This window comes from Euphorbia lathyris, chromosome 1 (genome assembly GCF_963576675.1).
Source record: "Euphorbia lathyris chromosome 1, ddEupLath1.1, whole genome shotgun sequence".
In the NCBI taxonomy this organism is placed as follows: Eukaryota; Viridiplantae; Streptophyta; class Magnoliopsida; order Malpighiales; family Euphorbiaceae; genus Euphorbia; species Euphorbia lathyris.
This window is the reverse complement of record NC_088910.1, coordinates 63,948,166-63,965,081: the sequence shown is the minus strand read 5'-3', so window position 1 is coordinate 63,965,081 and position 16,916 is coordinate 63,948,166. Positions and strand designations below refer to the sequence as shown.

At 34.8% G+C, this 16,916-nt stretch overlaps 2 long non-coding RNA genes across 7 annotated transcripts; one reads left to right on the top strand and one right to left on the bottom strand.

Moving 5' to 3' along the window:
* Positions 1-1,964: 1,964 nt before the first annotated feature.
* On the top strand, positions 1,965-5,112 carry LOC136235645 (uncharacterized). 2 transcript variants are annotated; one of them, XR_010691845.1, is made up of 3 exons: positions 1,965-2,144; positions 3,563-4,458; positions 4,872-5,112. It is a non-coding gene; the product is annotated as an uncharacterized lncRNA (long non-coding RNA). The 2 variants fall into 2 exon arrangements; XR_010691844.1 differs by having other exon boundaries at positions 1,974-2,144; positions 3,563-3,728; positions 4,872-5,106.
* A 1,490-nt stretch (positions 5,113-6,602) lies between these two features.
* LOC136235636 (uncharacterized) lies at positions 6,603-9,350 on the bottom strand. 5 transcript variants are annotated; one of them, XR_010691840.1, is made up of 6 exons: positions 9,001-9,350; positions 8,338-8,455; positions 7,606-7,706; positions 7,399-7,513; positions 7,105-7,284; positions 6,603-7,024 (listed from the first exon to the last, which is right to left on the bottom strand). It is a non-coding gene; the product is annotated as an uncharacterized lncRNA (long non-coding RNA). The 5 variants fall into 5 exon arrangements; XR_010691842.1 differs by having other exon boundaries at positions 9,033-9,350; XR_010691838.1 differs by lacking the exon at positions 8,338-8,455 and having other exon boundaries at positions 9,001-9,349.
* Between the last annotated feature and the right edge of the window lie 7,566 nt (positions 9,351-16,916).

The following is a 16,916-nucleotide window of genomic DNA, read 5'->3' as shown; positions in this document are numbered from 1 at the left end:
AGTAAAAAGAAGTATAAAAGGTTATCAACAAGAAAGAATAATGTTAGTCAAAGTATATATAAACAATTTATACAAAAAGAATGCTTAAACTAACAGTGAAACGTTTTTGTCTAATATTGTAGGAGATTATAAATCCCCGGCAACGGCGCCAAAAACTTGATAGCGCGACGCCTAGTGGTAGAGTCTCTTACGACGATTAAATGTGTATTGCGGTGAATGTGCTATGTCTATGGATGTGGTCTTTATAAATTGCTCTTGACTCTACTTAGACGCTACGACTACTTAGGGGCAAGTGTACCCCGTCGTATCAAGTAATAATCTGGTTAAGACCGGGTATCGAATCCACGGGATTTATAATTACAAGTATTAGACGACTCGGTTTCGTATGTTATTTAAGCGGTGATTACTTTGGGGTAAAGTAAGATACAACTACACACTAACTATTGGCGACGCAGATTTATGTGGCTAAAACTCTATGAAGTGGGATGAATGTGATAAGTTATAACCACGACAAATAATGACTCTAAATGTATACGGATAGTAAATCGCTCTTGCAAAGACGACTAAGTGAAGTAGGACCGACCCGTGAAGCACTTAGACTACGTGATTCCTAGTCAAGGCGTGTCTAAAGCGGGGAAATTAGAAACTAGGGCCCGTAAGTTCCGTGGCTTGTCAATTCCTACGGTTTCCGGTTTGTCACTTCCGGTAGGGCAACACCTATATAACTCCCTAAGGATAGCCCGAATGGCGTCGGAAATCGCGTTCTCCTATACAATAGTCAATTATCAATATCAAACAAGTAGCAAGTACTAATACGTAAAGGGAAATAGAGATTATAAATCATGAAATTATAAATATGAAATGTATATAAATGGAATACAACCAAGCCTAGTACATAGGAAGAGTACAAGCTAATTAGCACGTAAAAGGGGAGAATCCGCCCTTGAAACTAGCTAACCGGACTCAAAGCCGTCTCCTAGGTCGTGGAGGTGGAACTCTCGAGCTTGGTGACGAATGGTGGAGCGGAACTTTCGATGGAATGCCGAAACAACCGAACAAGCTCTCGAGGTGGAGAGTTTAGCTACAAAAATTGAATCTATCCTACAACAAGTAACAAAACAAGTATAGTTTGCTCTCTAGTGTATAATTATTTCTTAGTTCATAAGGTATCAAATGAAGTTCAAGAGCTTCCTATTTATAGACATCAAGCAAGGGCAAGCTTGTAATTTCACAAAGTACAAGTATGGAGCAACATCACTGAGTGCAGAAATCCCATGATACGCCCCGCGTAAAATGGTCTACGTCCCGCGTAAGTGCCCATTCCGTCAGAAATCTCCTGCATGTGGACCAATTCCGTGTCTAATTGTCTCAAACACGCCCTGCGTAGCTGAAGTACGCCCCGCGTGTTTGAGTCTCTGAAGTTTTATTGCTTGAATTGGTGCTTTTACGCCGTGCGTAGCTGAAGTACGCCCCGCGTAAAAGAGTCTCTGATCTTTTTACGTTGAAGAACTGCCTTTTACGCCCCGCGTATATGGTGATACGCCCCGCGTATGGAGAGTTGACTCTGGGAGACAATGCAGTCTGACTTTCAGGATTAAGCCAATTATTGCCGACATGTGTCATACGCCCCGCGTATGCTGCGTCAGTTCCACATGGCTTCTGCGGATAAGGCAATCATTACCGACACCATGTTTCACGCCCCACGTAGGGGATTATACGCCCCGCGTATGGAGTGGATTTTTGCTCCTTTCTCGTACCTGAAATACAAATCTTGAGAGCCGAGTTAGCTTGACGTTTTTATTTCCTAAATTAATCAAAAACGAGGAAAATAAACTGAAAGTACGAGATTTATTTTTATTTCTTTATTTTATCAAAAACACTTTATTTTTGTAATTAAACTTATTTATTTTATCCAAAATCAACCCGTAAATCACGCTAAGAGATAGGGGTAAATTACCCCTATTAGTGTTCTAGGTTGAAGTTAGATCGGTTTCGAGCGTGTTTGGTGGATTCGAGTTCGTCTTAGTGTTCTTTGGAGTTCGAGTTCGTCTTTCACTATTTGGAGTTCGTGTTCGATTTCGGAGGCATGTTAGATTTCTATTGCTGGGATTTTGATTTCTTATGCTTATCTCCTAGCACAACTGGTACACTTATTTTGATTTCACTATTTGGAGTTCGTGTTCTATTTTACTTTGTTATTCCTTTTTCTGCTGGATTGAGATTAGAAATAGTGTTTTGATACTGCTAGTGGTTAATTGAGAATACTGTCTTTTCTCTAGGATTGTTCTATGTGCAATTGTATTCAAGATGAACCTATTTCTCACCGAATTTCACAGGAAGACGATTTTTTAAGGCAACTTTATTCATGACTCTTTTACTTCCTCTAGCTTATTATTTGAGGGCCTTCAGTTTTCTCTCTATTATTATCTGAAACACCTTGAATGCGAAGATATCTTTGCATTAGCTTCCTATCCCATCTATTGTAGTTGATTAATCAAATAGTTTATCAAGATTAATGATATATGTAGGTGACTGTGAATAGCATTTTCCTATCCAAAAGCTTTTTGGATAATGGTCACAGTATTGAAGTACCCGAAGTTAATAGATGTTAGAGGCCAACGAGCTGCTGCCAAACTGCTCGAGCTTGAACCTCAAGATTCTTCACCCTATGTGCTTCTTTCAAACATGCATTCTGCATCAGGAAATTAGAATGAGGTCAAACGGCAATGTGGGAGAAAGGAGGGAAGAAGCTACATAGATGTAGCTGGATTATAGTTGGTTAAAAAACATGTTTCTTTGCTGCATGACACAAGTCTGGATAAATGGAGCAAGTTTTAAAAGATTTGACCACTTGGATGAAAGAGGATGGTTATGTTACTGTTATTGATTATTTTATCCATGACAATTAGTAAACCTTCTTTAATCTCTTAACCTTGTGTAGAATGTTTCTCTTGTTAACCTTGTGTAAAATTTTGAACAGATAGCAGATTTATTCGTATGATGAAATAATGGGAGTCCTTGATATGTTTCTTTTCAAAAGAGGATCAATTTAAGAGAAATCTGTTGCCGTGGTCCTTTTTAGAGAGATTTCTGGATTCCAAAACACAAAATCTTGGTTTTTCGCTGATTTTGTATGCTCGGAAGAATGAATAGAGAGACTCAGACTTTTTCTTTTGAGTGCTTGCTAACAGTACATTTGGGAGTTTGTGATTTTTCATCAATTATGTGATTGATTACACCTAGATGAAACCGTTTTTTCTTCCCCTGTCAAGTTACTTGAGCAATTGAATTGATACATTTCGTGTTCTGAGTTGCTTGTATATCCTTTTAAAAATTTTCCTTAATCTCATTGTTATTTATATAAAAGATCCATTATCATATAAATACTTAAAAATGTTCATGCTTGAAAGCTTATTTTTAGTTGCGACTCAAGTTTGTTCGTGCATTTGAAAATCTCCCTTATGGTCACTATGTAGCATGCATTGCCTTAGTATTAAGTAAGCGATATCCTCTGTTTCCTAAAGTAACTTCTGTTGATGCCTGTATATTTCCCGTGTTGCAGATGTCCGGTTTATTGGCTTCTTGCAGGAGAAGAAGTTTCAAGATAAGAGAATGCGATGTTCATATAAGACGTAATGATCAGCTTATGCTTTATACTGCACAGGATCCTGAAAATGCGTGATCACTAATCTATATCAGCATCTAAATTTTGCCATTGGTAGATCTTGGTATGAAATTCTAATATTTCTCGTCTTATTTTTGTAATATGGGTTCTCCCATAACTGAATATAAAGATTTAACTACAATGGAATTAAGGTCTCTAAATAGGCAGCTTAAACTGATTATAGGCTTATGGTCCCTTCAGATATAAGCTAATACTCAGAAAGTGGATCTATAATTTGGGATAATTATGCATTTGAGGAGAATTGACCCTATTGCCACCATGTGTATGCTTTTTAATCATATTATTTTAGGTTTGTCTCCATCACAATTATTGAATTGCCCTCCACTAAATGTGATGTAATTGCCTTTTTTGTACATTTAAATTATTTTGTTTACCTAGGAGTAAAATAAATTACTAATTTAATTAGAGAAATTAAAGGAAATGTTATTAAATACACATTAAATGGCCCATTTATTTATGTTAAACATAGGCCTTTTATATTCATAAATAATGTCCCTTTAAAATAACTTGTAAAATGTATGTTTATGTCTTTACATTTATCTTTAATAGACCATTTTCAGATTTCTTTGTTGCTGAATAAAGACCTGCAAGTGTGTGATCTCTTAGAATATCATATTGGTAACAGGACTGAAGGGAAAAGAGTAATTCATCTAACCTACCACAGCTAGCCAAGCTGGGATGAAATCTTGGTTATTTTTTTGTTGCTGATCCGATTTCTCTTAGATTAATCATCTTCAGCATTAATGTTTCTTTCTGCTTATGTTTAAAATCAGGTTCCTCGCCTTTTAACTTGCACAAATTAGTTTCTATGCTCTTCTTTTCTGCAATTACTCTGTTTTCATGAGATGTGTTTGTTTGAGATAGGGTAGGTTATTTATAAAACTATTAGTATTAACGATCTGTATCTTGAGTTACTGGAATTAAGACTATTTGTTTATTTTTTGTTCTGTGTAGCGTGTTTGTTCTGTGTTTTAATCCTTTCTGGATCTTTTTCTAATATTGTTTTTTTCAGTTGTTATATTGTACCAATTAATCTCTTATTTGCTTGGATTGTTTTGGGGCTGTAAGCGATTGTTGGAGATTAATTTTAATATGCATTGTTGAACCCATGTTTTGGTATAAAGCCTAATGAAACTGCTCTTAATTAATGCTAGCATGCTTTTAACTCTAATTAGTCCATTTTCAGGGAAATTACACTATTGATAATTAATGTCATCTGAGAATATATCGAAGGTCGAGACAACATAAAAGATGGAAGGATTTCAACACTGCAGTTATGTTTAACATCATGTTGTAAAGAGTATGATAGAGAATTAATGAGTATATGTTAGGTTTTTTTTGTTGTGTTCGCAGTTAATTTTAGTAATATACATCAGGAATACTGTAATTTGTGAATATATCAAAGCTTATATATATATATATATATATATAGCAAGTTAATTAATTACTTTATATTTGTGTACATTTTTATTGATTTTGCATTTTATTTCAGTAATACAATAGGATCAATCTCGGTTAAACAATGAGGGTAACTAATCGCGTTTACCGTTAATTACGGTAATAAAGTAGGAAAAAATAGAGCAGGTTCAAATTGAACCTGTAGCTATAAAATTGCTAAAAACAATAATATTAGGGTCGGTTGTTCGTAACAACAGACTCTAATGTTATTGTCTTTAGCCACGGTTGTTACAATAACCGACTTTAATGATCAGAGCATTAGAGTCGGTTGTTATGAAAGACCGTGGCTAAAGATCCTTTTAGCCACGGTTATTCGTAACAACCATGGCCAAAACATAGGGCATTAGAGTTGGTTATACGTAAAAACCGACTCTAATGCCCCTTTGGTCACTGTCAACCAACCGTGGCTAAAGACACTAAGCATTTGCCACGTCCCCTTTTGGCCACGGTCGTACAACCGTGGTTAATGATGGTAAATGACCGTGGCCATAGGCCATTTCTGTACTAGTGACTGACAGAAATTTTATTTTGAAATAAAACTACTAATAATAATACTAATTAAAAATAAAATAAATAAATGATAATGAAATAAAAATGCAAAACCTAGAAAATAGAGGCAGAAGACTAAGATGTCTAATCCATGTCCATGCTTTCAATAAGAAATAGTGTGCAAAAACTAATTAAAGAAAATATGGGAAGAAGACTTGGTCTCTTAAGCTATGCCTATGGCTCTAAAACAAAAATTGCACTGAAAATTTCTATGGGCATGTTTAAAGGCTAATTTTGAAAATTTATTTAAACACAAATAAAATCAAAATGAAAACATAAAATTACTCTAAAAATAAATTGAAATGAAATAAATTCAGGTTGCACCTTTGTTCGTTGTCTTTGGTTAGACAATGATCATGCACTACAAGAAAACAGCTAGTTAGCTACCGCAATTTTGGTAGCTGATGCGGTAGCTAAAGCAGTTTACCGACTGAATTTAGCGGTTTACCGACCAAACACATTTAGTCGGTAAGTCGCTAGTCGCTGGAGAAACGCCGACTATTTCTGACAGTAGTCGTAGACTTTACCGATTGTTTGATTTTAGTCGCTGAGTAGTCGCAATGTTTACCGACCATATTTGCGGCTAAAAGTAGTCGCTATTGTGCTAGGTCAACCCATTATCTGATCGGTTTACCGACGAAATATTTGTTGGTAATTTAGAAAAAAATTGTCGTAATTTATTTGTTTAATTGTAATTTATAAATTTTGTAAATAATAATTGTAATTAAAATTATAATTATTAAATACAATTATAAACATAATTTATCCTTCACAATAAATTAACCACAATATACAACAATAATCCATATTTTTAAAAACTAGAAATATATTAAGAAAAAATCAATATCTGATGTTTAAATATATCAAAATATATAATATAACTCACATGTGATAATCTAGATTAACCTAATATGTAAGGTCAAAATTCTATATCATAAAAAATTTAACCAATAAAGTTAGCTCAAAATATATCTAAGAGCTAGATTAAGTTGTCTCTACAATCGCCTAAAGTCGATCAACCGTATTTTGAAGTTTGATTAATAGATGAGAGACTGTTTGTATTTCCAACTCTGTCAATCGCTCCTGAAGTTGAGTGACATCACGTTTTTGTCAATCGCTCTTGTATCTCTAACTTCTCTGTCGGTTTGCCGCTACCAACTTGACACTTAGGAGGACGGAACGTGCCTGCACAGTTGCACCCCTTGCAATCACCGCTAGCGTACGCAGTCCAGTATCTCCCTACACTCTGTCCGTTGATCCATATTTGACCCTTACCCATCCCTCTGTGTCCAATGCCAATGGTTCATTTCCTTATGGAGCATTGAAATAGGCCTACAAAGTTAAGCAGAATACCTTATAATTATGATTAGTTTCAATGAGAAAACAGAGATGAAACTCTCAAAAATTCCCACCTTATGCCATGTCAATCGTTGTAGTCTCTGTGCGATCACCGATGCGCTTCCAGTCCAGCCAACAGATGAAACGTTAGTCCGACAAACTACATCCATAGCTTCCCCTTTCAGTCCAACCTGGTATGTCCACTTTTGCCACGATAGAACCCATTTTCCATGACTTGAGGTGTCCCCCATGTTCTTCATATACACAAAATATAAAAGTCAGAAATTGAAAATTTAATAGCTTAATATTAAATTATATCTAAATTATTAAAAAAAACAAAAAGTGTGGTATGATCCTATAGCTAATACCTTAATAGATTTTGGTTGTTTTACATCAAGTTAGAATTACAACTTCATTGGAAGTGAAGAACTCACTTGACACTAAGACTTTTTGCAGCGAATTGAAGGATCTGCTTCTTTATCCCTATAGAAAAAGGCACATTCATTAGCACATTATAAACATGAAATGCTGCACAGCATTCAAAAAGAAGGACTGCATGCAACAAAAATGAATACCTTTGACTCAAAAGACCTCGCCGAAGAATATTTATCATGGAAAAGTTGATGTTAGTAAGCTTTTCTGCTCGGCCCGAGTTAATAAGCTGCAGCAGGAAACACTGGTTGAACAATAGCAACCAATGAGAGTGGTATAAGCGAATCAATGGCCCAACTAAAACACTAATATCATTTCTTAACATAGGTAACTTCTTAAGAAATAAAAATTCAAAAGACCAAGTGTTAGATTTAGGTCATGTTGATGAGAATCCTATTATTGAGGTTTAACTATTATCTTAATCTTTTGGTTTAAATAATTCTTTAAGATTGTGTTAGAGTCTCTTAGATCAAGTGATCGAAGATTCTAATAATGACAACCTCATTTGTTAGTGAAATTTCAACACATGATAGGATGAAACCGTATTATACATGCCTTAAACCCAAAGAGCATCTACATCTAGAATGTGTTAGACATTATAATAAAAAGTATTATTGCGATTCTAACTATCAATTTAAATTTAAACCAAATGGTGTCATGGAAATCCTACATAAAATCTTTTCAAATAAACACAATCTGCACAACCTGTAAATGATTTTGAAAGCCAAGTTCATAAATCTCATCCAAAGTTAAGTTCATTGATTTAGAAAAGAACCATCCCAATTAAATGATGGACAGAAAATATATGCAGATCCAAAAATTAATAATAGAGATGATTGAACAATAGTATATAGTATTATATATTATTTATAGACCTTATATTGTGACTCTAGTTGACCCTTCTATCTCTCTCTCTTTCTTCAATAATGGAAAGGACGGCCAACCAGCCAATTTTAGCCTTTTGGAGGGACTTGCATATATGCATGGAGGGACCTGTAATTACAGCTGTATCATATGCTATAAAATCAACATTTTAGATATCTATATAGTATTGCCCCTCTTAACCTTTTTTTTATTTAATTCTCCTACCGTCTTCCATATTTCATTATCAATTCACTACCCTATTGGTATGAGGTTCTTCATTAGCTGCATTACAGAACTAACTGCCACTAAACAGCTACTCTAATATAATCAAGTATAACAGAAAAACCAAAGGCTTAAAACATAAAAGCTGCAAGACTTCTTTGAAGGATACACAATGTAAAATTATCATGAAGAAGTACCTTACATGATTCTTAATTAATAGAATCTCTAATTCATTGAACATGTAAAGAAGTGTTAGGACAAATTCAACTTCAAAACTTCAACATTCCCAAGTTAAACTATAGGAACCAATTTCAGAGACAAAACGCACACATAAACATAACTAATTACCAAATCATCAAAATCAACAATGATTAACATCATAATAAGCATATACCAGTCATACAAAATCAAGACTGAAATTTCTAGGGCACTAATGCCTAAACAATTCCTACCTTTATAAAAAAAAAAGATTAGAGCTCACAACCTTCTACTTCTCCTTCTTCTTTCCTTTAGTAGCTTTACAACCTCATCGAATTTCAACCTTTTAGTTTCAGGTACAAACTCCAGCAAACACAAAAATAAAAACGTTTCGCATGCCCCAAGGGGCTCCGTTAGAATTAATCGGAGAAGGAACATGTCGGAGGTTTGAAAAGAGAGGGATTAGGTCGGAGAAGAAGAGAGTAGAGTGGGTTTAGGTCGCAGAGCAGAGAAGAAATGAAAGGGGGACTTAGGTCGAGGATGAGCAGAGAAGAGATGGAGGCGGCGAGAACAGAGGGAATTAGGTTTTCCATTCTTTAGGTCATTTTATATTTCTTTTTTCTTTTATTTTTTTTTTCCATTTTTTATTATTAGTCAATGGAAATTATAGTGGTCAAACCAAGATATTGGTGGTAACATGGCCCCCAATTTCACGTCTACTTGTTGCGACTATGAAAAACAACCAGCGACCGAATCAGTAGCAACATTAGCGACCGACTTTGTCCTGGTCGCTAATTCGGTCGCTAACAAGCTTATTTCTTGTAGTGATGCATCATCCAATTCGCACTCACTCATTCTTTTCATCATCCCAATTATTGATGAATGGAATTTGGAACAAATCTTTCATGCCTTTTCTATATACATTTGAATCACTCATGTTAATGATAAAGACAAATTCAATTTAATTAGTTGTATTACCTAGCATGCATATCAATTTTCATTGTATTGGTCTTTATAGGTAAGTTACTTGATAAAATTGAAAATGGATTCGTTATTGCTTTATCATTAATATCCAATAAGCAAACATTTTTTTCGTGTACCAACTCATTAGTGACAATGGAGATTCCATCATAAATTAATGACTCCTTAATTTGCTTTTCTTCTATATGCAATAACTTAGAATCTCGAACTGAAATTTGTGTTTCTAAGTTACTCATAATTGTAAACATTTGACTCATTTGTGACTGCAAATTTTCTAAACTTGTTTGAGTCTCTTGTTGAAATATCAAAGTATTATGCGAAAATTGCAAAACATTATCAGATAAAGCATGAACAATTTCTTCTAGAGACATACCTGAGCATAATGAACACTAACCAATAGGAGGAGATTGATAGTAATTTTGAATTGATTGATTATTAGAACTAAAATTAAGACATGAATGATTAAATGGATCAGCGTAATAGTCATCGTTCCATTGGAACTCATCAACATGTTGAAGTACATGATCCATTTCTTTCCAAAATCACCAGAAGAAAAAAGAAACCAAAAGAAATAAAGCCATTGAGAACAGTTAATCACCAACAGAAAAGAAATAATTTTATTAAAGACACCAGTCCCCAGCAACGGTGCCAAAATTTATTGAGTGTTGAACTCATTAAAAATAAAATACCTACTATTGGAATCCAAAAACTATAGTAAATATGGAGTAGAATCGAATCCACAGAGACTAGTCGAATTATAACTTTTCAAAATTAACAATTAAAAGTAAAATGGGGGTTTGGTTTGTAGAATGCAATGAATAGAAAATAATAAGTAATAATTAAATAGATGAGAAACATGTATGAGAAAGATTTCAGCCAGAGGTTAGGTTCGAGTCTTGAATCGAACCAATTGATCATCGATCATAAAAGGTATAATTTTCAACTCTTCAAATAAATTAGCTATGTTATTAAAAAGCATTAACAACCTATCTCTTCTTACCGATTGGATAATTAAGAAAAGTTGTTTAATTTTCCCTAATCAATCAAACAATTCCAAACAAGCTTCGAATGGTTGAAAGCATTAAATTATGAAAGAGATACTAATTCCACTCAATAATCACTAAAGCATGATTATTTAAAGCATATCAATTACATTCACAACATAGGGCAAACGCTTGTCCATAATTAAATATGTTGTTTGCTACTTTCATTAGATGAATTAAATGATTACGTATTCAAACAACTAATCAGCGAAATGATAACAAGTAAATAATCAAACCAACAATTCAATTAAATCATGCAATATGAAGAAAAGAATATAAATCAATTACTTGAAATAAATGAAAAGGGTGAAGTATGAAAATGATCTCACAATTGATTGTTCAAGGACTAAAAACCTCTAGCTAGAAGGTGGAAATTAGTTCACCATGGAGGAAGAAGAAAACACAAAAGAGGGAGAAGAAAGATGATAATCCTTTGTTCTCTACTCTTCCTCAATTGATAAAACGTGATTTCCTAAAAACTAGCGTAAGACTTAGCTAATAAGGGAAAAACCTAAAAGAAAACCAACTCTAATTAGGATTTAATAGAAATGCAATAGAGGTAAAAAATATCTTACTAAATACTAAAATAAAATATATTACAAATGGTAATAATAAAAATAAAGTCTTCCAATCAAAATTTAAATCTTAAATTCAGATTTGTCTTTACCCATGGGCATGGGTTAGGAAAGACCATGTTTTTAGTCCAGAATCTCCTTCTTTAGAATGGTCTAAGCCATGGGCATGGATTAGGATCTCGTAGATTTCTCCAATTTCACTTTAAGTTCCATAAAATTAGTGTTTTAATCTCCAATTTGAATTGAACCTCAAAAAACACATATAAAACATAAAACAAAGTAAATATACATCTAAATGATAAAACTAACATTACAAAATTGAGAATTAAGATAAAAGAATATGTACTGAGGTGTTTAAAAAAAATACAATTGGGTTTTCATAGGGGATAGTACAAGAGAATGCTTTTAATACCTTGAAAGAAAAATTATGTTTTGTTATTTTCCTTGCATTACCTAACTTTGAGAAAACGTTTGAAATTGAATGTGATGCCTCTGGTATAGGTATTGGTGTTGTTTTGATGCAGGATAAATGACCAATCGCTTTCTTTCGTGAGAAGTTAAGTGGGACCGCAGTTAATTACCCAACCTATGACAAGGAGTTATATGTTATAGTGAGAGCATTGGAAATATGACAACACTACCTTTGGCCCAATGAGTTTGTCAGTTACTCTGATCACGAGTCCTGAAACCCCTTCAAGGGATAGGGAAAGTTAAACAAATAGCACACCCGATGGATGGAATTCATTGAGACTTTTCCATATGGAATCTGATATAAGCAAGGTAAAGAAAACATGTTAGATGATGCATTATCGCACATGTATGTTTTTTTAACTTCATTGACTACCAAGCTCTTGGATTTACACATCTTAAAAGAGCTGTATAAAGATGATGTTGATTTTAGTGACATGTACCTTTCATGTGGTAAGTCTTCATTGGTAAAATTCTATTTACTTCATGGATTTTTATTTTGTGAAAATAGACTATGTGTGCCATAATGTTCGCAAGCACATTGAAGAGAAAAATAGACGAGTTACTTCTAAATTGAACCAACATCGTAAAAGAGTTGTGTTTTGACTTGGTGATTTAGTAACTGTTCACTTTCAAAAAGAACATTTTCCTAAGCTTCATAAATATAAGCTTCAAACCTGAGGCGATGGTCCATTTTGAGTTTTGGAGCATGTCAATGATAACGCCTACAAAGTTGACTTACCTAATGAGTATAATATGTTTGCTAGTTTTAATGTTTCTGATTTATCATTTTAATTATGATGCAGATTCTGATTCGAGGGCGAATCCTCCTAAGGAGGGAGGGAATGATATAACCCAGACTCAAAAACCAAAATCTCACACAGAGCGAATATGTTTACCAAATGGATTCGTCACTCGAGCACGTGCTTAGCAGTTCGAAGAGGAGCTTCAATCATATGTGGTGCAAATGTTAGACATATCCAGCCAAATTGGCACAAGTGGAATTCAAAAATCTCTAACACATTCACACCTCTCGAACTGCTCGAAAAATGCACACGTTAAACAAGCCAACAATATGGCAATAAAAAAAACGAGGGTCGAAACGAGAAAAAACTAGGTTCAAGAATTGTTTCGATCAAGTTGTAGCATTTTGGATTCACGGAGATGAATATCAATCTGTGTGAATTGATTTCAATATTATTTGGCAAGTATAGACTTGTTTAAATACGCGTGAATTGATAATTAGTAGCAATGAATTGCCAATTGCCAATTCCAATATTGTGTCTGCACAAGCCATTCCAAGTTGTCTCTATTATTATTTTTGTATTTTGTTTTCAATTGTAATTCCATCTTTATCCCTATAATTAGCATGTTCTTTTTATTTTGTAAGGACAAATAATGTCGAGCAAACTTTAGCTTTAGTCTTTATACAGTTTCAATCAACATTAGCTTTGTATTAACGAATATTTATAATCAAATGAAGTATTTTCTTTATTGAGTTTTCAAGTGAGAATTTTTCTTGTGTTCTTTGGGGTACTTCAATTGAACAGTTCAGGATTAAATCCTTGACTGTTGGAGACTAGAATCGGGTTTTTACAACTTAGTTTTGTAAGAGTTCTTTTCTATCCGACCTTGATTCGTTAGCTTTCTTTGGGATCCAATCTAGTTGTCGTGTTTCAAGGCATAATTCCTTGTGGGTTCACATCAAGAAGGAAACTATAAAAATCAGCCAACAGAATAAAAAATAACACTTGCATAAGTTGCATGAAAAAATATAAAATGTTAAACTAAAAAAGATAGTCAAAAGAAAATGAAAGGTCCTAATGTAAGTGTTAAGTCCTCTACACCATGAAAATACTTGTTAAGGTCATGTAACCGATATCCTCCCACAAAATTCATCCCATCCACACCATACATAACCAATTTGTATAATTTCATCACAACACTTCTTTCTTTTTACCACTAAAAAGAATGCAAATTAGGTGATCACATAATCCTTATTCTTCTGACATTAGTTAATCTCTTGATGCATAATTATACATTCTTGTACCCCAAGGTTCAATATTTGCACTACCTTGTTTAGAATTTTTCAGCAAATAATAAAGAATCTACCAAATAGTGAAGTTACAGAACATCTATGCAAGTCTATAAAAGAAAGCCCCTCAAATATTACATTATCTACTATTTTTTCTTAGTCCATGTATTTTTTTTTCCACATCAGTGAATGAGAATGAACTTAGCAAGAAAATAAAATCACTCCGGTCAGACAGAGGGTGTGAGTACCTAAGCCAAGAGTTTGACACATTCTTGAGAGAGTGTGGGATAGTATCCCAACTCACTCCTCCCCAATGGAATGGAGTGTTCGAAAGGAGAAATAAAACCATGCTCGACATGGTTCGCTCAATGATGAGTCAATCATCTCTCTCAATCTCCTTCTAGGGATATGCTTTGGAAACGACTGCTTTCATTATAAATAATACACCAAGCAAGGCAGTTGAAAATACACCATATGAATTATGGTCAAGGCGAAAGCCCAATGTATCTTTCATGAAGATTTTGGGCTGTGAGGCATATGTCAAGAAATTGATGGGTGGCAAGATAGAGTCCAGATCTACAAAATGCCATTTTATGGGCTACCCTAAGGAAACTAAGGGTTATTATTTCTACAATCTGGCTGAGAATAAAACATCCGTAGCTAGAGGGAGTGTTTTCTTGGAGAAGGAATTCCTTTCCAAAGAAGACAGTGGGAGCAATTTTGAACTCATATAAGTTCAAAGCTCACAGACTCCTACAAGTGAAGTTGAGGAGGCTACGAGAATCGAACCAGATCTATAACAAATTGAGGAGGCTGAGCCGATTGTATAGGACCTTAAAAGGTCTGATAGAACACATCAGTTACCTGAGAGGTATGGATTCCTCGTTAGTGGCGAAGGGGATCTCATGGTCGTTGATCAGAAAGAACCCCAAACCTATCAAGAGGCTATTGATAGCCCACAATCAGACCAATGGAGAAAAGACATGAAGGCTGAAATGCAATTTATACGCGATAACCAAGTCTGGTGCTTGGTGGATCCACCTCAGGATGCTAAGGTGATAGGTTGCACGTGGCGCTTCAAGTTAAAAGCTAATAACACTTTTAAGGTGCGTTTGGTTATGAAAGGTTACATGCAGATTCAATGAATTGATTATGATGAGACCGTATCACTAATAACGATGCTCAAATCCATAAGGATTGTTTTGGCCATATCGGCATGGTACAAATATGAGATATGACAGCTGGACGTCAAAACCGCTTTCCTGAATGGAAAGTTACTTGAGGATGTCTATATGACACAACTAGAGGGTTTTATTGACCCGAAACATCCCAATAGAGTATGCAAGCTTCAAAGATCCATTTATGGGTTAAAGCAAGCATCTCGATATTGGAATAAAATATTCAACGAAGCCATCATAGAGTATAGATTCGTGCAGAACCTTGATGAGCCTAGTGTGTATAAAGTTAGTGGGAGCGTACGAACGTTCCTAGTGCTGTATGTCGATGACATAATCCTTATTGGAGGCGATGTTACAACACTGCAAGGTGTCAAGTAGTGATTGAACAAGTGCTTCGCGATGAAGGATCTAGGAGAAGACGAAATAATATTTGGGATCAGAATCTACAGAGATCGACCCAAAGGCTTCTAGGCTTAAGTCAAGCCTTGTATATTGACAAGGTTCTTAATCGGTTTAGTATGGATCAAGCAAGGAGAGGATTCCTTCCTATGCGCCATGGGTTGATACTGACTAAGAAGCAAAGTCTTAAAATCAAAGAGGACAGAGAACGTATGGAGAAGATTCCTTATGCTTCGGCTATAGCATCTATCATGTATTCCATGTTATGTACGAGACTAGATGTTGCGTATGCATTAAGCATGACGAGTCGATTCCAATCAGATCCCGGTGAGGAGCACTAAATGGAGGTTAAGGCAATCCTAAAGTACCTTAATCGAACAAAGGGTGCATTCCTGGTGTTCGGAGGATAAGAGGAGCTGACAATAATGAGCTACACCGATGTGAGTTTCTAGGCTTATAAGGATGGATTCTAATCATCATCTGGATACGTCTTTCTCCTAAATGGTGACGCTGTTAGTTGGAGATCATCTAAGCAACCAACTATTACAGATTCTATAATGGAAGTTGAGTACATTGTTGCAGGCGATGCTGCAAAGGAAGCTGTCTGGATCAAGAAGTTCATCACTGACCTAGGAGTAGTACCCACTATCCTAGGGCCAGCCATGGTATTCTGTGATAATAATGGGGCCATCATATAAGCTAATGAGGCCAGGTCACACTGAGGATCCAAACACGTTCTTGAGAAATTTCACTACATTTGAGAAATCATAAGCAAAGGTGAAATAACATTAGAGAGAGTAGACACATAGGACAATATCACCGATCCTTTGACCAAAGCGCTGCGATAGACAGAGCATGACAGTCACACTAGATCTATAGGAATTAGGGCAATGCATACTTAAACCTAGGTCAAGTGGGAGACTGTTGGTGTGCCCTAGTTCATATGCATTGGTTCTAGACTATGTGTTAAAGATTATGTATATTGTTTGAATATATTGTATAAGTGTTATATGAATAAAGGCATTAATTCATATTGTTTATATTTTGTGCTATGAAACATGTACAAAGTATCCATTGATTGATAATCATAAACCTATCTGAGACCTGTTCTATTCATGGGAATGAATATAACTAAAGGTCTATGCATCTAGTATCTATATAATGGTGTTGGATGTACCATTACAATACTTGTATAGTCAAATTTGGATACAGGTATGCATTGATATAGCTCAATGTAGGACTGGACCGATCCGCTTTAGAAAGATTCATGGTGGACGTGTCATTGATATTTCTAAGTGTAGAACTCTATTACCTCCAGACCTGATTTTATTATTGTAAATGATGTGGAATCCCGTTCACTTTGATATACGCCTAATAGGTCCGTAACAGGATGCACTACAAGAAAATAACAGTTTACAAATGACACAATGTCATTGGTAATTGTCATATTTTCGTTGGTAATCGTCATTAGCAATGACATACCAACGTAAT